Source organism: Mirounga angustirostris, unplaced genomic scaffold, assembly GCF_029215605.1.
Source record: "Mirounga angustirostris isolate CCGP_5_RB_7025 unplaced genomic scaffold, mMirAng1.0.hap1 SCAF_2, whole genome shotgun sequence".
Lineage (NCBI taxonomy): Eukaryota > Metazoa > Chordata > Mammalia > Carnivora > Phocidae > Mirounga > Mirounga angustirostris.
Window position 1 is genome coordinate 121,821,857 of NW_026991710.1, and position 25,905 is coordinate 121,847,761.

The 25,905-nt window shown below is 39.6% G+C and overlaps 1 pseudogene; it reads left to right on the forward strand.

Moving 5' to 3' along the window:
- The first annotated feature begins 15,180 nt into the window (after positions 1-15,180).
- LOC129046016 (U4 spliceosomal RNA) lies at positions 15,181-15,333 on the forward strand (annotated as a pseudogene).
- The last annotated feature ends 10,572 nt before the right edge of the window (positions 15,334-25,905 follow it).

Below are 25,905 nucleotides of genomic sequence, written 5' to 3' on the forward strand. Positions count from 1 at the left end.
GTCTAACTTGAATTTTTCTTTAAAGAAACTCACTGTATTCAGAGGGTCTGCCCTGTATAAGTCTGTTCAAGTCTTGCATTTTAATGATAACGTGTTTTCAAAGCTTTGAAAGAGGAACCCAAATCCAAATCCATTTCCATTTCTGAAAAATCTTTATTCCAAAAATTGATATAGCAAATTATGCCATTTTAACTGCAATTTGTACAGATGTTTGGAACATTAACGATGCCCACTCTGAACGTATATAAAAGGGTATTTTCTTTTATCATCTTTAACTTTACATATTCAACAACAGAAGGGAAACTCAATTAAAATTACTAGAATATGAACATGATAATGATGATTGATGAAATCAATAAAAATTATTTTGATGTAAAGCAAATTGTAACCAAAAAAAAACGCTTTCAGGTCCTACCAAAAACCATAAGTCATTAAAAAAAATAGATCTATTTCAAACAGAAATAATGAATAGTTTCTTTGATTATTCAGTAGTGCTATTAATGGATAGAGTGATGCATTCAGATACATAACAAAAATATAAATTCCTTGCTGATTTGACAAAATTTTTATATCATCCAGGATAATATAAACTCATAATGTTCTGCTAAACAAGTACACCAGTCTTCCATGACAAACTATTCATTGAGTGTTGTCAGTTCAAAGACCATTTAAAATTAGTCCTACATTAGAAAACCTGAAATGCTCTGAAATCTTATAACCCATACATAAAAGAAACTGGTTGAGGTTTTTCCAAATTAGGCAACAATTCTAAAACTGTGAGATAGCACCAATAATGAAAAAAAAAAATCCACATAAATTTAGAAATTAAAAATAGATTACAAAATCATGATTCAAAAAAAATCACATTTAAAAACACTGAGAAATTAGGGTGCCTGGGTGGTTCAGCTGGTTAAGCATCCAACTCTTGATTTCGGCTCAGGTCATGATCACAAGGTCGTGAGATGAAGCCCCATGTTGGGCTCTGTGCTGGGCATGGAGCCTGGTTAAGATTCTCTCTCTCCCTCTGGCTCTCCCCTTATCCACCCCCCCCCCCCCATGCACAAGCCCTCTCATTAAATAAAAAAATAAAAACAGTGACAAATGAATGAAACCTGAACATACCAAGACTTGTGGAATGAGGTGTAAATGGCGCTTTGAGGGAGTGTTGTAGAAAATAATAGGGATTAAAAATTAATGTGTTAAATATCCAACTAATAAGTTAGAAACAAAAGTATAATCCTTCAGGAAAGAAAGAATAAAGATAAAAGCAGAGCTTAGCAAATTAGAAAGCCAATTACAAAAGAGAAAAGCAATAAAACCAAAGTTGGTTTTTGAAAATACTTAACAAAAAGTCAATCTTTTTCTTGTAAGATTGATCAAGGAAGAGAGAGGGAGCACAAGTGATCAATCCTAGAATTGAAAAGGGAGGTGTAACCTTTATTGTATCCGTGGTTATAATATCGAGAGTACTGTGGACAACCTTACATCAATATAAACTTGAAAATAAAGACAGAATGCACAAATTCTAAGAAAAATATATCCCAAAACTGACTCACAAGAAATAAATATCTATTGTATATATGTAATAGGCAAATTTTACCAACTTTTATGAAATGAATAATTCTGGTCTCATATAAACTTACACAAAAATGTGAAAAGAAGAAAAACGCAGGAATGCATTTTCTGAGGCATTTTAACTTTGATTCTAAAACTAGAAAAGAATGGTACAGAAAAGAAAATTTAGGCCAATCTGATTTAAGGCCATAATGCAAAAATGTTAAATAAAATATTAGCAAACTGAATCTAGCATGTACAGAAAAACAAAATACACCGTAATTAAGTTGTGTTTATCCCAAGAATGTAAGAGTGGTTTAATATTAGAAAATCTATATATATCAGTTATCACACAAATATATTAAAGGAGAAAAATCATAGGATCATTGCAACAGATGTAGAATTAAAAATATATAAATGTATCAACTAGTTTTAATAAAAAAATCCCTATCAAATTAGAAACAGAAGAGAATCTTCTCATCCTGATGAAGGATAACTACCAAACACTTATATAAACTATCATTTTAGGTGGGGAACATTGACAACATTCCCTTTCAAATCAGGAACAATGCCAAAAGGTCCGCTGCTACTGAACACTGTCTGAGATGCCCTACACCAGTGCAATAAGTCTAGGGAACTAGATAAGAGATACAAGGGATGGAGAGGAAGGGGGAAAAACAGCCATTTTCCACAGATGATATACATACATAAAAGACCTGAATGACACTATACACAAGTTATTGCAATTTGTTAGGGTAGTTGGCCAAAAGATCAATACACAAAAATCAGTTGCTTTTATATGTTATCAGTCACAAAGAGCGAATAGACTCTAAAATTTTCATTTGCAATGGCAACAACAACAAAAAGGTACTGAGGAACAAATTTCACCAAAAAATGTGCAAGACCCTTATAGATAAACTATAAAATGCTGTTGAAAGACATTAAAGTACTGAATAAATAAAAAAGATCCTCTATTCATGAATGGGAACACTCGATACTCTAAATATGTCAATAGTCTCCAAATTGATACACAGTTTTAATGCCACACAATTAGAATCCCTACATTACTTTTGGTGGAACTTGACGAAATGATTCTAAAATGTGTATGTGCTGGGAATCACCAATAGTCCTGATGAAGAGAAATAAGGTGGGTATACTTGCTCATCAGCTATTAAAATAATTTGAAACTCTAAGAATTAAGACAGTATTGTCTTGGTGCAAGAATAGACAAGTTGACGAGTGGCATTGGGTAGAGGGCTTAGAAGGAAGAAGACTTACGTGTTGTATGACAGAGGTTGTGCTGCAGTTCTGTGAGGAAAAGATAAGACCCCCAATAAACATGTCAGCAGAACGGGTCATCTTCTACTGGATTTGTCTGCCAGGCCCGCCGTAACAAAATACCACTAACTAGGTGGCTTAAGCAACAGAGATTTATCTTCCTCACGGTTCTGGAAGTTCAAGATCAAAGTGTTGGCAGAGTGGGTTTCGTGTTTTGTTTTGTTTTTAAAGATTAATTTATTTATTTGAGAGAGAGAGCACAAGCCAGAGGGTGGGGGGGAGCAGAGAGAGAGGGAGAAGCAGACTGCCCGCTGAGCAAGGAGCCTGATGTGGGGCTCGATCCCACGACGCCGGAATCATGACCTGAGCCGAAGGCAGACGCTTAACTGACTGAGCCACGCAGGCGCCCTGGCAGAGTGGGTTTCTGATAAGACCACTCTCCTTGGCTTGCAGATGGTGCCTTCTCCCTGGGTTCTCACATGGCCTTTCCTCTGTGTGTGCACGCTTTTCTCTGTCCCTTCTTCTTCTTATAAGGACATTCATCCTAATGGATTATGGCCCCCCCTTATGACTTCATTTGAACTTAATTACCTCCTTCAAGGCTCCATCTCCAAATACAGTCACACTGGGGGGTTAGGCTTTAACATACGAATTTGAAGGGGACTTCAGTCAGGCCAGAACCCTCACTATATACCATTATAAAAAAATTCTATTCCAGATTGATCAAGGACTTAAATGCAAAGGCCCAAATTTTTTTTTCAAAGATTTTATTTATTTATTTGAGAGAGAGAATGAGATAGAGAGAGCATGAGGGGGGGAGGGTCAGAGGGAGAAGCAGACTCCCTGTTGAGCAGGGAGCCCGATGCGGGACTCGATCCCGGGACTCCAGGATCATGACCTGAGCTGAAGGCAGTCGCTTAGCCAACTGAGCCACCCAGGTGCCCCCAAAGGCCCAAATTTTAAAACTTACTAAAAGTGAACATAAGACCAAGCAACAGTTTTCAGACACTGGACATCAAGAAGCTCAGGACAGCAATCCCTGAGATGATGAAACAAAATACTAGAAAGATTGCTACAAAGAGAGGAAAGACCACATAAAGAGAGGTCTAGAAATTTGCAGATGTTTCCCTTGAATCTTCAGAGGATTATTGATTCACTCATGCATGGGCTGAGAGCCAGGGAAAGAATCACCAAAAAGGAGCAGTTCAAATAACCCCCAGAGACTGTACAAGTGCAATGCAGCTAGAGTGGAAAAACCTCATACTACACAGAGCAATGGAGTACTCAGAAAGGTATTGCTTCAGGAATGGGGCCAAATCAGCCCTACCACTAAAGGTTGCTCTGGTCCCACCTAAATAAGCTTAAAAGCAAGCTTTGAAAAAACCAAACTGTTTCCAAGTAGCTTAACAGCATCCCAGAATAAAGTTCAAGAATACTTAAAGGAATAAAGACATCCAGCATGCACAATATGAAATTCACAATGTCTGGCATCCAGTCGAAATTTCCAGGCATTCAAAGAAGAAAAACAATATGTCAAAGAAGAAGGAAAATATGATCTATGATGAGGAGAAGAATCAATTAACAAAAACAGACCCAATGAAATGAATTATAGAATTAGTGGATAAGGATATTAAAATAGCTATCATAAATGTACTCCATATGTTCCAGAAGGTAGAGGAAAACATGAGCATGTTAAGAAGAAATATGAAAGAGATTTTTTTAAAAGACCAAATAAAACTACTAGAGATGAAAAATAAAGTATCTGAGATGAAAAATACACTAGATGGGGTTAACAGAGTTGACCCTGTTTTAAGAAAAGACTAGTAAAGTTGAAGATACTTGAATATGTAGAATATAAACTATCCAAAATGAAACAAAGACCGAAAAGGAAGGAAAAAAAAAGAGAAAAGGACAGACCATTATGGGTGTGTGACAATGTGTAATTGGAGTCCTTACAGGAGAGGAGAGGTGGAAAAGGGAACATAAAAAGGAAGAAATAATGGCTGAAGTTGTACCAGATTTTATGAAGTATATTGGAAATTTATTCCAAATTTAATTAAAACTACCAGCAATTCAAGACACTCACTAAATATCCATCAATGGATGAATGGGTAAAGAAAATACAATGCACACACACACACTAGAATATTATTCAGTCATAAAAAAGAAGGAAATCATGCCATTTGTGACAATATGGATGAACCTTAGGGGCATTATGCTAAGTGAAATAAGTCAGAGAAAGACAAACACTATATAATCTCACTTAAATGTGAAATCTAAAAAACAAAACAAGCAAATAAAACCCGGCTCATAGATACATAGAGCAGATTGGTGGTTGCCAGGGCTTGCGGGGGGGCACAAAAGAGTGTCAGGAAGTATAAACTTCCAGATACAAAATAAATAAGTCCTGGGGATGTAATAATCAGTATGGTGACTATAGCTGATTGTATTGTGTGTTTCAGACAATATTGTATTGTGTATTTCAAAGTTGCTAAGAGAGTAAATCTTAAAAGTTCTCCTCACAAGAAAGAAAAATTATAACTGTGTGGTGGTGGATGTCAATTAGACTTATTGTGTGATCATTTTGCAATTATATATAAATATTAAATCATTATGTTATATACCTGAAACTAATGTCACATGTCAAGTATATCTCAATTTTAAAAAAAAAAGGAATTCAACAAAGTTTCCAAGGGTTCTTTCTTGAAAACTTTCCAGTTTTATGATGTTTTATGTACTCACAATAAGACAGCAGCTTGTAGTTGAGAGCGAAAGAGAGAGAAGTATACAAAATATTGGAAGTGGCAGGTGTTTCCTCCTTTCTCAGAACAGACTTAAGGTAACTTAATTCCAAATGACTGCTGATTTTAGACTTGGAACAACTCCCACAGTTCATCTTATCTATTTCCTCTGTTTATAAATGCAAGCACTGAGAACCACGAAGTTAGCCAAGTTAAATGACTTGTCCAAGGTGACATAAAATATTAGTTACTGATATGTCACTATCACATAAGTTCCTTGATTCTTAATCTAGAGTGCTTTCCAGTAAATCAGATGAAAGTTCCCTTGGGTTTTTTCTCACTAAATCTCTGTCCCCTGGCAAACCATTCAGTACTCCCAACAAACAAATTGTCTAATCAAAATACTTATTTCAGAGAATAGCCATGGAAATGTGACTGTGTTTAGGGGATGAAGAATAGTCTGGTTTAATGGGAATATGAGGTTTGATTGAGGAGCAGTGAGAGAGAAGCACAAAGCAGTGGTTCTCAGTGCACAATCTGGGGACCTGGGACACTTTCAAAGAGTCTGTGAGGTCAAAGCTATTTCCCCATTCGTACTGAGATGTTATTTGCCTTTTCACTTTCCTAAGTATACAGTGGAATTTTCCAGAGGCTACATGACCTGTGATATCACAACACATTGACTGCAGAAGCAAAGAGAATGCAGCTGTCTTCTATTAAGTGAGACATTTGAGAGATTTACCAAAATGTGAAACAACGCCACTCTCTAATTTTTTTCTTTTAAAAAATAGTTATTTCTCATAAAATGTGGTATTTATGTTAATCTATAATGAGCTTTATTGTCATTTAAAAAATATATAAATATTTTTAAAATTTCATCAGTCTTAATTTCTAATACAGTAAATAGTGATAGATATAGCCCATATAAATATGAAAGCTCTTCAGGGTCTTCAATAATTTTTAAGAATGAAAAGGAATCCTAAAACAAAAATGTTTGAGAATCACTGTTACGGAGGATTTCTGAAACTACGTTGAAGAATTTGTCTTTCACGCACATGTGGCTTGTCACTGAGGAGTTTTGAGCAAGGAAGCACAAGATTCAGAGTCAGGCTTTGGGAAAAACTTAGCCTGGCAACCGGTGGGAAGATAGCAAAGGTGGGGATAAAGATAAAACAATCAGAAGGCTATCCAAGTGCAGTTGAGAAGCAGTGAGATGGTAGCACTAGAAAGGAGAAGCAAGTTAAAAGATTCAGCAGTAGGGGTGCCTGGGTGGCTCAGCTGGTGGTGTCTGACGCTTGGTTTTGGCTCAGGTCAGGATATCAGGGTCGTGAGATCAAGCCCAGAGCGGGCTCTGCACTCCACACTCAGGGGAGTCTGCTTGAGATTCTCCCTTTGCCCCTCCCTTTCCCCAGCCCCTCCTCGTTTGCCTTTGTGCCTGTGCATGCGTGCTCTCTCCCCCTCTCTCTCTCAAGTTAATAAATCTTTCTTTCTTTCTTTCTTTTTTAAGATTCAGCAGTAGAATTTGTGGGAGAGGCAATTGAAGGGACTCAAAGGGCAGGGAAGAGGAAAATGACCAATATGTTCCCCAGCTGACTTGAGAGTGGTCATAGGTACCATTAAACGGAAATAAGTGAGGAAGAGGATTTTTTTTTTAAGGTGGTAAGACTTTACGCTCTCACATGCTAATCTTGAAGTAAAATTGCATAAGGCCACTGGAACTGATAAGAAAAAAGTAATTTGAAACTTTCAAGAACAGTGTCAGAGGGTTATTGGGGACACCCAATTTTAGAAGGAAAGACCAAATGATGATGAAAAGGAGGCATCGAGTGTAGACTACTCGTATGAAATCAATGCTGGGGCAAAAAGCACTTTATAGCGAAGTGGTTAGGGACGTGTGCTCTGGAGCCAGAATGCTTGGATGTGAGTCCTGGCTCTACCTCTTTCACATTGAGTAGTCTTAGGCAAATTAATTAACCTTAAATGGGGCTAACTATAGTATTTGCCACGGAAAGTTTCATGAAGATTAACGACGCCGCCGCATGTCAAGTTTTAACAGGGAGCCAGGTATATGGTTGGCACTCAATAAATATTATTGTTACTATGCCCATCAAGTTACATTTCTATCTATTATAAAATATACATGTAGTAAGCTTGGGCCACTGAGAATTCAATTACTATTTATTACAGTCTACTCCCAAATATGTATGCTAATGGTAACATAACATGAGTATACAAATTCATCATTAATAAATGTTTATTGAAAACACAATGCCGCACATGTGCCAGGGATAAGGAGATGAATGAGATATTATCCTTTCCTTAAAAGCTGATTTTGGCAAGCAAAATATAAAAAATTACACAGCAATGCAGGTCAGCCTGTGCCATGTTCTAAATATGTGATCCAGACTGAAGTGGTTCTGGAGTCTGAATGTTAGGGGAATCATTGGAGACAGAAACAAGTAGGAATGGACAAATTCTCTGGGGGTGAAGGCATTCGGAGAAAGAACAGAAATCCCAGATAAATGCCCTGTTAGAGTCAAAAAGAGGAACAGGAGTAGCTGGTGTCTAAAAAATGAGATTGGCTGGAGTAGGAAAAGAAGAATGAGTAATAGTGTCGAAGACAGAAATCTAGCAACACCTGGACTGGGGGAGGTCAGGGTCACAGTGCGGTGTGCCAGGAAACAATTTCCGCAAAAACAAAAGCAAAACACAAAAAGCTTATAGGCTTAGAAACCTTTCTGGAGGTGTTAAAATACTAAACTTTCAAGAGCCCTTTCTTCTGAAGAGTGGGACTTAACGATTTTATTTTTCTATTTATTCTGCTGTATAATTGGAAAGTTTTCAATTTTTAAGATCATGAGCCTGTATCTCTTTTATAATTCAAAATATTCATAATTTTTAACAATCTGTGCCACGGTCACAGTGTTAAATGATCTGTCTCTGAGGAATAGGGGGAAAAAAAGCAAATATCTCTCACTTGTCACTCTATATATTTCTGCTTTAGAATTTCTTAGTGTGCATGAACTTTTTTAAATAATTTAAAGAATTTAAGACTTTCAAAATATTGTCACAAGGAGGAAAAACAAATATTTGGTGTTGTATTCTATGGTGTTCAAAGTTTAGCACTGAGCACGAGGAGACAAAGTCCCTGCCCTTGGAGAGTAAAGAGATAGGACATAACGCAAAAGAACTTCTGATCCTAAGTCCTACCTTATGTTTTGGGGATAAAGAAGGGGCCAGTTTAGTGGGAATATGAGGTTTGGTTGAAGAGCAGTGAGAGAGAAGGGCTTAGCCGTGGTGCTCAATGTGCGATCTAGGGCCCTGGGACCCTTTCAATAGCCATAGTCCTAGAAGCAGACATTCTTCATGAAAAGTTAGTGTTGTAATGAGGTGCCCCTTCTGCTGTATGGCCAAGAACAGTCCCTCGGAGGATACTGCTTCATCATAACAGATGATTTACAAGACCCTCCAAGTTATGAAAATTTAAGGCAAACAGGCAGTCCTTGCCTGTGAAAGTTTGTGTGTAAAATGCATATGTTTTTGTTGTTTAGCACCATCTGTCTTTCCTTCTTATGTGCAACAGGGAGATCTCTTGTTGGGATGTGCTGCAGCGTCCCATGGCAGGGAAAGATGCCATAGCAGACCGAACCAGGCTTCTTGGGGAAGACGTTTCCAGTGTGACAGGAGGCTGAGGCTGGGTTCCCCAGCCACGGCACACCTGGAGCTCTGCTGAGGAAGCACTGGGGGAAATGGCTGAGCGGGTGAGTGTGATCTAACAGAGACGTGGCCCCAGAGCTCAGGCAGGGCCGCCACGGGGTGATGGGAAGAAAAGAGCTGACTCAATAGGCATATCGTAGCAACCACGAGCAAGTTTCCTGACATCAGAATGTGCAGGACTCACCTGTGACTTCATGTGGCAGAGACCCAAGCCCCGGCATGAGTAGACGGGGCACACTTCCCGGTTTTCTCCTTCCTGGCTTTTGGCAGCGGGACCCATCTCCTTTGAACTGAGTTAATCCTTTGTGTTCCTGCCCAAGTAAGGTGGTGAAGGGAGGCTTTGGGAAACAAATGAACTTCCTGTCATGAAGGGCAGATGGGTGCTCCAGCAATAAATTGAATAAATAAAAGCAAGGCAGTTGTGTTTGAACTCCCCGCTAGTAAAAAGGATCATTCCAGATACACTACTTGACATGGATTTCTGCAAAATGAGTCATTTCCCTCCTGGTCTCTCTTAAAATTTCTTAAATGTATTCCCACAACACCTGCAGTTAAGCCCAATGTTTCTGGGAATGTAAGAAGTAAAGTATGCAGCCTACCTATGAGAACAATGGACACACAGGGTAATGGTAAGAGCTTTGAGAACAGGAAATCTGCATGTGCTTGTCTGGTTCTTTACGCCTCTTCTTACATACCAGCATGCTGCCAATTTGACACCACCTCACAGGACATTTGCAGGATCCGTTAGGATGCCCGCTCCATGACACCAAGAGTTCTGTATTGCTCATTGACCTGCAAGAGGGCCTGGGAGATGTTCAGGAAATGTTCACTGAACAAACATGAACGAGTAAGCTGATCCACATGAAAATATCCAAACACTACAGTGTAGGGTTAAAGATTGACGAGGGTTAATTTTTGTCCTTTGAAACACTACTAGGAAGGGAGATGTTTTCTGGGAGAGGTTTGGACAGAGGAAGGAACACATCAATACCAATACACGGGGGAGAAAGCTTGTGTGATGGAGAGCTTCGGCCTAGGTTCCTTTAAGTCAGATTGAGCCAAAGCACATTTGCTTACCGAACAGTGTCCCTACCTAGAGGAAACAGCTTCAGGGAAGGGGAAGTAAATCTTGATTTTCTGGGCCTGATACCAGATATTCTAGCACATTAAAGATGACAAAGGGGACAAGACCTTAAGACCTATTCCAAATTGTGTATTTCCCTCCCTCTGCGGGTTAGCCAGTGTGGAGTCATGGGTGTCCGGGAAGTAATAGAGGATGTGGGAAAAGAAGTTTCTTTCTCTATAATTTGAGGAGCCACACTGTCAGGGAGACTTGAGGTCTCGGGTTGATTGCAATGTCCAGACTCAATGACAAGAACTGAGACGATGATAAGACATACCTTACCCAAGAATTCTTGTGACTGAGCATGTACTCGTAATAGTTGATTTCCCCAAAGAGTAACCGAAAGGGTCAGGGTAGCCTCTACTTCCCAGGAAAGAAGAATATTTTATCTTTGATGAATATTTGGTTACACTGTCAGAAAACTCCATTGCTGCAGTTTTTCTGGGATTTCATATAATATTTTTTCCTTTATGCTAATATCGAGAATGACCTAGTAAATCAACTGTATCTTGCTGCTTTTGGTGTGGGAAGAGTTTTTGAAAGGTAGAATCTTGCAAAGGTACAGGTCTCTCTGGCCTGAAAAGTTTATATGTCATTCAGATCTGCAAAATTGGGAATGTCAAAGCATAGGAATTTGAGAGACTGGAAGAACAACAGGCTTCAGAAAACTTGAGCAGGGAAAACAAACACATTTAGGGCTTATGCAGGCCTGGATTATCACTACTGTGAAAGTAGGGGTAAAACGTAGCAGGCAATTCATTTTATCATTTATACACATTTCCTTGTTAGGGAAAGAACCATTTAAATGTGTGAAAGCAATTTTGCTGAAAGAAACTGGTAGTGAGATTGTTCTACACAATTAGCATTATTGACATTTTAAAAACCTATGTGGAATAAAGTCAGGTAATTATAATATGCATTTGTCAAACTTTTCAGTTTTGATTCAGTGTACTGCTCTATTTTTTTTTTTAAGATTTTATTTATTTATTTGACAGAGACAGGGAGAGACACCGAGAGAGGGAACACAAGCTGGGGGAGTGGGAGAGGGAGAAGCAGGTTTACCCGCGGAGCAGGGAGCCCGATGTGGGACTCGATCCCGGGACCCTGGGGTCCCGACCTGAGCCGAAGGCAGACGCTTAACGACTGAGCCACCCAGGCGCCCAGTGTACTGCTCTATTAATGAACGTTTCACCATAAACAGTATAATGATCTCTTAGCAACAGAAACTGAAACAGAACCCACTCATTGAGTCTTCTACCTGAATTGAAATGAATACTTGGGAAATTAACTCATTTACAAATATGTAGCGAGCACCTATTATGTGGCAGATCCCACGCTAGGTGTTTTGAACACATTGCTGGATAACACCCAGGCACTTGCCCTCAGGCAGTTCATAATCTAGTGAGGAGATGCACACACAAAGATAATTCATGGGGCGCCTGAGGTGGCTCAGTCGGTTAAGCAACTGACTCTTGATTTCGCTCAGGTCGTGATCTCAGGGTTGTGGGATGGAGCCCCCCATGGGGCTCCACGCTCAGTGTGAGTCTACCTGGGATTCTATCTTTCCTTCTCCCTCGGCCCCTCCCCCCACTCACCCATGCTCTCTCTCTCTGTCAAAATAAATAAATAAAATCTTAAAAAAAATTTAAAGCTAATTTATAAAAATAGGTAACACAGAGCTCTTACCAAGTGCCAGCCAGCACTATACACAATTCTCACAATCTTAGGATCTAGGGCCTATTAATCCACTTTATAGATGAAGTGAAGACCATGAGTTTCTTTTTTCTTTTTTTTTTTTAAGATTTTATTTATTTATTTGAGAGAGAGAATGAGATAGAGAGAGCATGAGAGGGGGGAGGGTCAGAGGGAGAAGCAGACTCCCTGCTGAGCAGGGAGCCCGATGCGGAACTCGATCCCGGGACTCCAGGATCATGACCTGAGCCGAAGGCAGTCGCTTAACCAACTGAGCCACCCAGGCGCCGAAGACCATGAGTTTCTTGCCCAAATTCACAATACTTATCTGGCTCCAGAGCCCTGGACACATTCCTCTGCTTATATGTGGTAGATACAATGATGACCACAGATGCAGTATTATAAACACACAGAAGTAGGGCTTTTGACTGGGTTGGAGGTAACAATGAGGGAAATCTTCTTAGAGAAAGTCAGGCCAGAATTAAGATCCCCAAAATGAGGGTGTGTTCAGTGATGGTTGAGAGGAGGCAGGCTAGAAGCAATCATGGAGAGCCCTGTGTACCTTTCCGTGGAGCTTGGGCTCTTTCCTATATTCAGCACACTTCTTCTGAAAGGTTTGAAATGGGAGATAGCATGGCCAGACTTGCATTTTAGACAAATCTCTCTGATGGTTTTAGAGCAGTGGATTTCAAATGTTAGCATGTGCATCAGGATCACCCTAAGGGCCTTTAAAACAGATTTCTGGGCTCCACTCCCTGAGTGTCTCACTCAGGAGGCTTGGTGTGAGGTCTGAGGATTTTCCTAGCAAGTTCCAGGCGATCTTCTGTGGCTGCAGGAACCACATTTTGAGAACCACTGTTGTGTAGGATGTTCCTGAAGGAGCCTAGGCTGGAGACTACTTAGGAGGCTATATCACTAATTTAGGAAAGAGAAAAGGAACGTCTAAAGTAAAATCTAGAACTAAAATATAAACTCTGTGAGAGCAGGGATTTTGTCCAATTTTTTTTTTTAATTTTATATTTCCAACACCTAGATTAGTGCCTAGCATGTGATAGTGCTCAATAAACACTCACTGAATAAACAAATGAGTAATAGACTCAGGAAATACTCGGGAGAGAAAATCAACACTACCTGATGATATGGGAGATGAGATAGAAAACACAAGACTGATGTCCAGGTTTCTAGTTTGGAGGACTATGAGTGATGCCATTGACAATGGCAGATACTCCAGAGTAAAGGGCACATTTGGAGTGAGGATGATGATCAGTTTGAGATATGTTGCATGTAAAGGTTGTATGAGATTTCCAGGAGAATATAAGCATTAGACGGTTAGATGTGAGAATCGGAAGATCAGAGAGAGCTCTGGGCCAGAGATACCAGTTTGGAAATCCTCTGGTAACTAAGTAGATAGTAGTCAGAGCTATGAGATTCCTGAATGAAATCGCTCAAGGGGAGTAGATAGGGTCAGAAGAGCAACGAGCTAAAAATGAAACACCAAATTTTATGGGACAGGGAAAGAAGGAGCTCACGAAAGGAGGAAAAAGGAAATGGTCAGAGAGGTAGAAGAGAATGGGTGAGTTCAGTGCTTTGGGAGCTAAGGGGTTTTATCCATTTGTTTTGCTTTTTATTATATAAAATTTAAAACACAAGGAGTAGAAAGAATAGTATAATGATTTTCCATAGAGCCATCAACAATGGTCAACTCATGGCCAGTCCTATTTCACTTATTTTTTTTTAATCTTATTTTACTTATATCTCTACCCACTCCCTCCTGCCAACTAAACTGTATTATTTTTGAAACAAAATAGGTGTCATGTTGGTTCATCAGCAAATATTTCAGTAGATATCTCTAAAAGGTAAGAGCTCTTTTGAAAAAATATCATAACAATATCATTATCTCAACAAAAAAGTTAACAATTCCATAATGTCATTAAATTTTTAGTTAATATCCAAATTTCCTCAACTGTCTCATAATTTGGGGGGTTTTACTTTTTTTTTTTTTTTGGTTGAAGCAGGAGCCAGGTAAGATCTGCACAATGCAATGAGTTAATATGTCTCTTAGATCTCTTTTAAATGACAGCATTCCCCCCCCGCCCCGCCCCGCCAGCCTTCTGTTTTTCTTGGCTAGTTATTAATTGAAGAAACTGGGTCCGGTAGAATTTCCCTCATTCTGGACTTTGCTGAACGTCTCCATTGTGTCATTGAATATATTCTTGTATCTACTATATTTCCTGTATATTGGTAGTTTAGATCTAGAGGCAAGGCTTGACCAATTTATGTTCCATTTTTTGGCAAGAATACCCTCACAGGAGGTATTGTGTCTGGTTACCTTTCTTTTGGTGAGATAGCAGCCATTGATGATTATTATCTAGATCCTTTATTTGATTGGAAATTACAATATAATAGTAGTATGATTCCATCATTCTTTTTCATGCATCCCTTTTTCATTTGTTAATGGGATTACTTTTATAAAGAGAAAGTTTCCCATATCACCTATTGGTTACCTGGAGATATTGTCATGTAAGAAAGGCAGAATAAATGCATCATTCTTTCTTTTTATTTACCGGGTTTCAATATAAGTTGGTTCCCTAGCATCTAATGTGATCAAATGAGGGATGTTTCAAAGTATTATCATAAAGTCATTCATTTAAATATTTTTGTGTATTTCAATCTATTGCAAATATTTTATTGATGTACAAATTGTCCCATCTTTGGCTTACAGGAGCTTCTTTAAGTCCATTCTTGAGTTTTCTGAAATAACGCCAGGAACAAATGCTAGCTTCCTTGCTTTCTGCTATAACAAGATGATTCACACAGTCTATCGTATACATTTTTTACTCCAGATCTGGGATCACTTATTTCTCAAAAAACGTTCCGGTTTCTTTAATGGACGTGGTAATCAGAGACCACAATTTGGGAACCGAAGGTGCTCATTGCTATTACATTGGTAATTATTTCTAAGATTTTTTTCCTCAAAAGAGCCAAGCAATATGTGTTTTTAGACAAAATAGCTCATAAGTTCATACTGATGTTCCCAATTCAAAAATAAGATCAAAGCATTTGTAGTTAAGTCATTTGAATTCGCAGTGGCAGTATCGTAGCCAATGAGGCTTACCCAAGGCGTGATTATTGCTAATTGAATTTGCATTTGTATTGCTTTTGCCTTATGCTGAGAGTCTTGGTTTGCAACAATGTTAAAATAATTATTTTTATTACAATTTCGGAATAAAAATGCCAAATATTATCACTAACAATATGACTTATGAAAATAGTTTGATTTTTTTTTTAGTTATTTTTGTCCTTAGATTATATCCCACTAAGTATTTACAGTCAGATTACTGTATTTGTTGTCATTTGAAATATTTCCTCTCTTTATGCCACAGGCTTGATTCACAGTTAGGCTCATTTGTTCATTTTGATTTTAGTTTTTTATTGTTTCTTTTTAAAAAATGTCTTTGCTTTATAGTTAGGCAAAACATTCCCATGGTTCCAAAGTCAAATCTAAAAACATGGTATATTCAGTGAAATCTAGTTTCTATTCTCATTTTCTCCACTTTATTCTCTCCCCTATATATAATTTTTTTTAAGTTTTGGTTTATTCTTTCATTTTTGTTTTGTTATTAGCAAATATATATAGATATATATTCATATCCCTCCACTTTCTTAAAACAGATAACATACCTACATTGATGAAAACTATACATACTTTTCTCCACCTTACTTTGTTCACTTAACAATATATCCTGCAGATACATTCATGCAGCATATAGAAAATAATCTTAATTCCTTATTACTATTCCAGAGTACTCCAGTATGTTCATTCAACTAGTTCTCTAGGAATGGATATTAGCATCGTGGCCAGCTTTCCCAAAGCCAAAGCTTTTGAGAGTGAACAAATGATGAATAGTGTCTAGTGAATCTGAACCATCCAGCAGAAGACAGACAAACATTCGTTGGATTTGGCAATATGAAGGTCAAGGAAATCTTAACCAGGGCTAGGTTGTATATACACAACTTTCCCAGCAGTATGCAGTGGCCCTAGCTTAGCAAGAATAGTTTGGTTGCCCAAGTGCAAACTGAAATCAGGTTATAGTGGGTCACAGCGTGAATGGGATCTAAGAAAACGGAGACGGCAGGAAGTATAAACCGCTCTCTCAGGAAGTTTGGACAAGAAGGGACACAGAGTAGATAGAGAAATAAATAGAGAAATATGGGGAAGAAGAGTGGTTTTATTTTAGTGGCTCTTTTTTGTATGTTTATGAATGGTTGTGTAGATGTGTTTCTAGAATGGAAGATATTAGAAGCACATTTATTGTTTGGGGGAAGGGGCCATAAAGAGGAAAAGTTAACACGAGAAGGAAAAAAAGGAGTTGCTGGTGGAGAAACTCTGTAATTCTTTATTTTTGAAGAGAAGACTCAAGGTTGTTTAGAGTGTGGTTGGAAAATATAAATGTCTGACAAGCAATATATATATCTGTATCTATCTATCTATCTATCTATCTATCTATCTATCTATCTATCTATCTCTATATACATATACCTATCTCCTAAAATTTACAGGAACTCAAGTCACCATGAAAAGGTAACTTTCCCTGGCCCAATCTTTGTCCTCCTGAAACTTATAGTAAATGAGGTGTTTATCCTTACTGCAGCATTCTCCCCTCTTTGGTCCATCGCCATCACTAACCCCTAGTCCAATCTACCATTTTCTCTTGTGACCACTGTAGAAGCCTCCTCCCTGGGCTACCTGATTTCACTTTGGATTCTTCTGTTGTTCTCACTTTTCTACAGAGAAGCCAGGAAAATGTAACCCAAATCCTGTGTCTGCCCTGCTTAAAACTATTCAATGACTATTTCCTGTCACACTTCAGATAAAATCCAAAGTCGTTATGAGAGGCTGCAAATGACCTATAATTTCTTCAGCTTCCTTCTCGTTGTCCACATCTCACCTCAAAGTTCTCCCCTCAGGTAGGTCCTCTCTGGCCACCCTATCTAAAGTAGAACCCTGGGGCGCCTGGGTGGCTCAGTCGGTTAAGCGACTGCCTTCGGCTCAGGTCATGATCCTGGAGTCCCGGGATCGAGTCCCGCATCGGGCTCCCTGCTCGGCAGGGAGTCTGCTTCTCCCTCTGACCCTCCCCCCTCTCATGTGCTCTCGCTCTCTCATTCTCTCTCTCGCAAATAAATAAATAAAATCTTAAAAAAAAAAAGTAGAACCCTGGGACGCCTGGGTGTCTCAGTCTGCCTTTGGCTCAGGTCATGATCCCAGGGTCCTGGGATCCAGCCCCGCATCGGGGTCCCTGCTCGGCAGGAGCCTACTTCTCCCACCACTGCCTGCCGCTCCCCCCAGCTTGTGCTCTCTTTCTCTGTCAAATAAATAAATAAAATCTTAAAAAAAAAAAAAAAAGTAGAACCCTGACCACTCCCTGAAGCTACTGTCACACTGCCCTGTTTTATGTCCTCAAAGCTTAAATGATCACATCTTAACTTACTTAGTCTTCCCCTGTTCATTGTCTGTCTCCCCAGTTAAAACATGTGCCAACCCAGAGTAAAAGCTGCTGTTCTTCAGAGTGCCTAAAATTGTACTGCCACATAGTAGGCACTCAACAAACATTTCCTGACTGAATTAATATTGTTCTTTGGCTTTTGCCAGGACCCTCTATAGTCATCTTCCCATCTTTTACTTATTATTTTCTCTCCTTTGGTTTTGCACAAGGCATTTTAACTCAGCAGTTATGGCTTTGAAGGTCCATCCAACTGCAAAAACTTTGAAATGGATAAAATTTGAGTTTGAACTCCTGAAAAACAAAATGCAAACTTTAGGGGACTTTAGTTAGGCAGAGTGGCGTATTTCTGTGATAAACGGGGAAGAAAAAAAACCAACCAACCAACAACCAAAACGTGATCACTTTGTCTCAGGTGGAAAAGGGCAACATTGGGCTTCTTTTGAAGGATGAGCTAACTGGGTATATGCAGAGTAGACGATACAGAGTGAAGTAATCCTCTAGGAAACTGGAAGAGCATTCTGTGAGGGAATGACCTTTTTGATCCACAGCTGTGCCAGTAAATTGCAGCCTGTGGGCTGTTCCACTCTGCTGATGCCTGAGACTTTCCAGTTTGGAGGTAAAATATTAGCAAGCCAGTTTGGCCACAAGTCTATGGCTAAATGTTGCAATACACTTTATAATTAAGAAAGATCATATTTTGAGTTCCATCTGTCTGACTTCTGGGTTTGGTTCTGGTTTGTCTCCATACTCAGGACAGGAAGCAAATGTTATTTATTGACCATCCTCCGAAAAATCCTGGACAGAGCTCAAACGTGGTTGGGTCAGTTGGGTACCCGAGGCTTCTAGATTGATCGCTACTGATCAGTGTTTTTATTTTCAAATAAGGATCATCATCTCAACTGTGGCATTTGGATAACATTAGCCACAGTAAATCCTACAAGGCAAGATTTTTAAAAGAAAAACCTTTTAAACAACAACAACATAAAGCCCCCACCTACTATCTTCAATTATATAATGGACTTTAAAGGTGACAAAACAACACTAAAAATTTCTGTCCTAAAATGTACTATCCAGAGAAATAAAAACTTAAAGGAAACTTTAATGTAAAATTTCAAAGGCTTCTTCTTGTCCATTTATCCCAATAACAGAAAAAGAAAAATCTAAAATACACTTTACAACTCTAATTCACATGTGACTTTGTTTCTGGTGCTCATTTCTAAATAACCTAAATTCTATTTTAGAGGCAAGAGCCCTAGGGTAGGGTCATGTTCACAAGCCCTTGAGATTTTCTTCTTGTTTTTGGCTCAGCTCCTGAAATCATTCTTCTTATTGCCTCCTTCAAACCAAAAGGAAGGCATTCTTTGTCCCTATCAGTGTTGTGTTTTTAAGGGCCTGTTTGTGTTCAAAAGAAAAGCAGAAAAGACCTACCTGGGGAGTCTCTTCTTTAAGAGTGAAAAACTATTGATTCTTCCTCATAACCGGCAGGAGAAAATGTTCCACTTTACCACTTTACTCTCTTCCCAGGAATACATTTTGGAAGAAGAAATTATTTTAAACGATTTTTTGATACCTCGGTGAAGTTATACCTTAGCTTAGAAAAGCTGCTCTGTCTTAGGCAGGGCCTGATCCCACACTTGCCTCAAATACAAACAGAGGGGCTGTTTCTGCATGTGTTTCTGCACAGCTTACCAGAACAGACTATTTTTTTATGCAAAACCTTTTCAAGTTCCTGAAGAGACATTTACAATATTTTCATGCCATCCCTGACTGACTACCAAAGAACAACTTGTACGTTCTCTGAGGAAATATCAAAACACAATGTAAGTGCATATGCCCAACATTTCTATAGAATAAAGAGAGGGCGATTATTAATATACCAAGAACTTCAAAAGATTGCCTGCCTAAGTGTTCACAAGTCTTAGCTATTCTAGTTGGAAATAAATGACAAATATAATAAGGCAAAATAAAAAACTTTCTGGGACTCCTAGTCACCTATCCAATATTCAGTGGTGTGCTGATAAATGTTTGACAACTGGCTTTTTTTTTTTTTTTTTAAAGGCCTTAATTTGTGGTGTTTGCCAATTTTTGTGGTGTAAAGGCTCCCACTGTGACCAATTTCAGGCTATCGTGGTGTTTAACAACCGGCTTGTTAAAACAAAAACAAAACAAACAAACAAACAAAAAAACAGCTGAAAATCTAACCATCAGCTCTCATAAGCCGGTATGAACCATGTGGAGCACATCATTGCGTTCATCCTTCTCCTTCTTCATCACTAGCAGAGACACCATCTGTTGTGGCAGTTTTCTAGGATTAAAAACAAAAGATGACATTTCCCAGCCATCTTGGCAAACAGAGGGGGCCATATGACAATATTTACTAATGAGAAGTAAGCAGGTGTCTTGGTAGTAGTGATGGCCCTACCGCAGATGGTGGTGGTAGTGTGTGTTCCTTAAAGGGGCTCTGGCCTCAGTTTACCCTTTTTGTCCTCGTCCTTTTCTTTTTCCAGCCTGGAATGCAGACATGATGACTTGAGCCGCAGCAACCATTTAATAATCAACAACAAGGGAGAGGACAAGGAAATCACAGAGATCTCGGCCCAGACATCTTTGAGTTGCCTTCCCACCTCTGGAATTCCTATTTCCGATCTTCTTTTTGCAAGAGATAAAGTAAATTTATTTATTGCTTAAGCCACTGACATTTAGCTTTCGTGTTAAAGGCAGCCAAATCTAGCCTTTGAACTTGGGCAAACTTGCCAGTGGATGCGGGCTGAGTGAAGAGAAATCATCACCAGAAGCAAAACTATTTAAGATTTTTTTTGAAATCGGGTATTCGTTAAAACTTAAAAACTGACCAGTCTACTAAATACTTTGTCGGTATGAGTCCATCTAAAACACTTGACCTCAGAGGCAGAAATTGCGCCCAGCCTACTGACTACCTTTATCGAACACATACAATATACCAGATACCAAGCCCGTTGGAGGCATTACATGCTGTGTGACCTTAGACAAGGCGCTTCACATCATGCTGCTTCATTTTCTTCATCTGCAAAATGGAGATAACATGATACCTATATCATTGGGTTGTTCTGAAGGATAAAGGAGTTAATAACATGTATGTAAGGTGCTCGAAACAATGCCTGGAAAATTGGAAACACTCAATATGTATTAGCTATTACCGTCATCACTATGGTTCCCCACAAACCCTATTCAGTAGGTGCTGATACCACCAGCAAATGAGGATAGTGGTATCTGTCTCATAGCGAGGCTCTCCGACTGTAAGATGATGCCTCTCAGGTGTTTACATTGCTCCAGGTGAATGCTCGGTAAACTCTAGCTATTATGAATTTGATATATAACAGCAGTGGAATGTGGCCCTTTTCATGAGATTTGTGCCAAAATATTGTGTCAGTGAAGAGGGAAAAAAACTAGCCGTTTGTGGGAGAAAAGGCTAGTCATTATTCATCCAACTCTACAATGTATTGTGGGGCCTCGTGATATGTATGTAGTTAATGAGTCGAAGGACGAGTGCTACGTGACGTGCGACACATAGCTACCGAGAGCATGGGGCACAGCGCGAGGAAGGGAGCAGAGAAGGCCTTGGGGATGAAGCTTTGGTATGGAGAAGAGATTACTCTGGATTGGGAGGCCCAGAATTGGACTTGATTCTACCATTTACTAGTTCTTTGACCTTGGGCAAATTATGGAACTTCGCTAGACTTCACTTCCTTCATTTGTTAAGATGAGGATTTTGAGATCAATAAACCCATCCATCCCAGCCTTAAGAAGTATTTTTGTTTGTTTGTTTGTTTGTTTAATGGCTAGGAGATGATGTTGGACCTTAAAGAACAGGTGGAATTTTGAAAACTGGAGATGCTGGGATCATATAGCAGTATGAACAAAAAAAAAATTGGAAGAATACCATTGCAAATTTGCCTGTGTTTCTGTGGGAGAATGAAGGAGACCAGGCAGGAAAATGTGGGTCTGGGTCATACTTCAAGGGACCTTGGGTACCAGGCCTCAGAGTTAGAGTCTATTGGGAGGCACTGCTGACCCATTGAACTTCTTGATCAGGGGAATGACATGGACAAACAACTCCTTGTGGGAGATTATTCAGCAATTAGAATGATACAAGGGTCACTGGAGGCATGGAGGAGAGTCTGAGGGCCACTGTAGAGGTCTAGGCACAAGATCCAAGTACCTGGGGGCAATGGGAAAGGAAGGACGTGAGATCATTTGGAGAAAGATGTGAACATCTTAGGGAAGGAATGAACCCATGGAAACTTCTCCCCATATGACTACCTGGCAAGGAGTAGATGTGACAAGTCAGCAGTTTAGTGTGGGGGCACAAACTTGGGTCTGAACATTTGTTAGAAATATCAGTTGGAACAATAGGTAGCAAACTCATAAAATTGGGGTCAGTCTTTGTTAATAATGGTCAAGTTAACAGAGATCAGGTAAGCAGAAAATGCTGTCTGTATTATATTTTAGGAGTTCAGTAGCATTAATATTCACTGGGAGGCTCTGGGGAATAACAGCATTGAAGTTCTGTGCGGCAGGCAAATGGAGGAAGAAATAGTCTTCCAGGGCCTGTGTCTAGATGCTGTAAACACTGTCCTGCCTGACCCCTGCTTGGAAATGGGGTCCCAGAGAATAATTCTGCTAAGCAAAGATTATAGAACATCGCACAACCTTCAGAAACTGTGGGGATTCCTATAAAATTCTGTCACAATAATAATTACTATAAAATGTTCACACAGAACTTGTAGCGTACAAACTGTTAAGAAACTCTTAGAGGGGCGCCTCGGTGGCTCAGTTAGTTAAAGCGTCTGCCCTCAGCTCAGGTCATGATCCCGGAGTCCCCGGATTGAGCCCCACGTCAGGCTCCCTGCTCACTGGGGAGTCTGCTTCTTCTTCTGCCCCTCACTCCACTCATGCTCTCTCTCTCAATCTCTCTCTCTCAAATAAATAATAAATAAAATCTTTAAAAAAAAAAAAAAAGATGTTTTTTTTAAAAAACAAACTCTTAGAAAAAGGGCTAACAACTTTTTTGCAAATTCTTAGCATTTATAATTAGAAATTTTAAATTAGAAGTTTAAATACACTTAAATAAGTAATAAATTAGAAATTCAGACTTGGGAGTGAAGGCAATCATGAGAAAGAAGCCCTACCGCGAAGTATGCCCTACTTTAAGAAAAACACCAATTGGAATTTTCACCACAGTTCAATTAGATATTTATTCTTTCAGCAGACCTGTGATAGGTCTGTGTAAACTTTGGGCATGCAGAGGGGAAACAAGTAGACACAGTTCCCACCCTCATATTACTTAGAAGGCAGGTAGGGTATTCCCACGGATATACAAAACAGCATGCCTAAACACATTCCTAATCACAAGCAGCCAAAAACTCTGGAGGAAAAGGTGTGATGAGAGAATAGAGGGATTTCAACATCAAAAATTCATAATTTGCACTTTTCCCCCAACTCTAGTTATCACTGGAACATTCCTGTTTAATGTCTGGAATACCGCACCAGTGATCCTTGGTGGGCTCACTCCAGGGAAATTGATTCATTTAAATTCACTTAAGGAGCTGTTACACAAATCCTACATTACACTTATTTTTCTATTGAGTAGAACCATCTCTTAAAATAAATTCCTGGGTTCATATTTTGAATATTTAATATTTGCAGCCAATTTTAAGGGCTCGCCTTATTATAAATGATTAGTGGTTGTTTTTTGTTTTTGTTTTTTAAACAAGGTAGCTCAATAGCATTATTAGTTTGTCTTCAGTTCCTTGATACCTCCTTTTCTTTGAAGAACTTGTCCTTCTCCCTGCCTTAGCCACCCACTTTCTCTGGTCACACTGCTAGATCCTGGCATTTCCCCAAACTTCCCCAGCTCCATGATTTCAAGCATCCCATTCTCAGACTGTTCCCAGCATTTGGGAGTGGGTCCCAACTCGGGCAATCCTTGGACTCCATGGGACCTTCAATCCATTGATCCTATCACCTTTCCTTTGTTCTCTACTCCTTTATGTCCTCACCTCCCTCCTTCCCACAGCCCGCCACAGTCACTCCTCTGCCCACACCCTCTGCTCTCTGACCCTCTTTCCCTCCATCACACCCACCTGCAAAACCCTAGCGCTGTCCCTTTAGGCCGACATGGCTGGAGAAAAATCCACAGCCCTGCTGACTGTGGTCTTGCTTTAAATTCATGACCACTAACCTCAAATGGGCACTTAATAGCACTGCCTGGCAATCCTACCACATTTGCCTTGTTCCTTTGCTCTCAAACTCTCCCAGAAGATAACTCTTTCCTATCTGCTTCTCTCTCTCCCAACCTCCTTAGTCTCTCCCACCCTCACCATTCTCAGGAAGTAGGGTCCGTGGCTATTTCACCAAGATAAGAGAAGCAGTAGAAGAGAATTTCCCTATGTTCCCGCCTCTGCAGCCGCTGGCACTGGTGCACCTGGACCCACACACTCTCTTCCCTCCTGTGCCTAGCTTCTCCCTGTGTCAGTGACCTGGCCTCCTGGCTTTTTGGCAAATGGGTTAAGTAGACTGAGGTTCAGGGGCTTTGCACTTGCTCTTCACTCTGCTTGGGAGTTCGGAGACCCTCCTCCTAGATCAGTGGCATGCCCCCTCTCTTCCTCCAAGACCTCTTATTCGGGAGCTTTACCCTACCCCTATAGAAATAGCAACCTCCCCCATTCCCAATCCTTTCTACCTTGCCTCTTCCATCCCATGTACCACCCACTACCTAGCATATTTGTGTATTTATTATTATTTGTCTTCTTTGATGAGAGCAGGGATTTTTATCTGTGTAGTTTGCCACTATAATTAGAACAGTGCTCCACTCATTCGTTCGTTCATTCATTCATTCATTCAACAGGTGTTTAATAAGCTCCTACAGGGTGCTAGATACTACTCTAGGCTCTGGGAGAATAACAATGAACAGAACAGACTAAAAGTCCTGCTCTTTTGGCTAAGAAGGTAGTTAGGTAGTGATAGGGAAAGAGGGTTATAAAATACGGGTGTTTGGGAGGGGTGGGTAGAATTTTAGATAGAGTGGCCAGGGTAGGCCTCATTGAGAGTGGAACACTTGGGTGAAGACCTGCGGGAGTTGAGGGAGGGGAGGAGACAGCTAGTGTGGAGGCCCTGAGGTGGGACTGTGCCCAGGTTGCTCCAGGACTTGTGAGGAGGAGGCCAGTCTGACTTGAGGAAGTAGGCAAGGGAGAGAGGTAGGAGACCAGGTGAGAATGGGAAAGGAAGAGTCAGGAGGGCAGATCAGGTAGGGTTTTGTATACATTGTGAGAACTCTTGTTTTGAATGAAATGGGGAGCCAAGGGAAGATTTTTTCATACAATGATATTAAAACACAAGCCATATTCAAGCTTTGACAATTGTCCCAATAATGTCCTTTTAAAAAAAGTATCCAAGTTTTTATTACCATTTAAAGAAATAACTTGACAAAGGGCAAAATCAAATTGCAAAGCATGTATAGTATTCATAATTATCATTTGTGGCTACTAGGACTGCTCTAAGAAAGGTCATGTGTAGGTTAAAATGTAATAATTTTATAATTTTTATAACATAAAAAATAAGTGTTATCATGTCATTTTATAACTTCCCCCACAGTCCTGGATCCAATCAAGGATCACACACTGCATTTAGTTGTCATGTCTTTTTTAAACAGCTTTATTGAAATAAAATTCACATACCATATAATTTACCCATTTAAAGTGTACGATTCAATGGCTTTTAGTATATCCACAGAGTTGTGTAACTACCATCACAGAATAATTTTAGAACACTTTTTTTTATCCCCAAAAAGAAACTCTGTAACCTTTAGCTATCACTCCCCCCCAACTTCCCTACTGCCCCAAACACAGGCAACCACCATTCTACTTTCTGTCTCTATAGACAGGCCTCTTCTGGAACTTCATATAAATGAAAGCATCCAATACGTGGTCTCTGTGTCTGGCTTCTTTCATGTAGCATAATGTTTTCAAGGTTCATTCGTGCAGCATGTGTCAGTATTTCATTCTTTTTAATGACTGAATAATGTTCCATTGTGTATATAGCACATTCTATTTATCAGGAAGGGGTTTTGAGCAGAGGAGTGACCTGATCTGAGTGGCATTTCACAAGGCTCACTCCAGCTGTTGTTCCAAGGAGCAGAGAATGATGAACTGTGTCAAATGATGCTTTTAGGGGAAATAAGATGAGGCCCAAGATTCGACCAGTAAGTGCTCAAATAGTTTAACGAAGAAATTAACTGAAACATTCCGATCTATAGTTT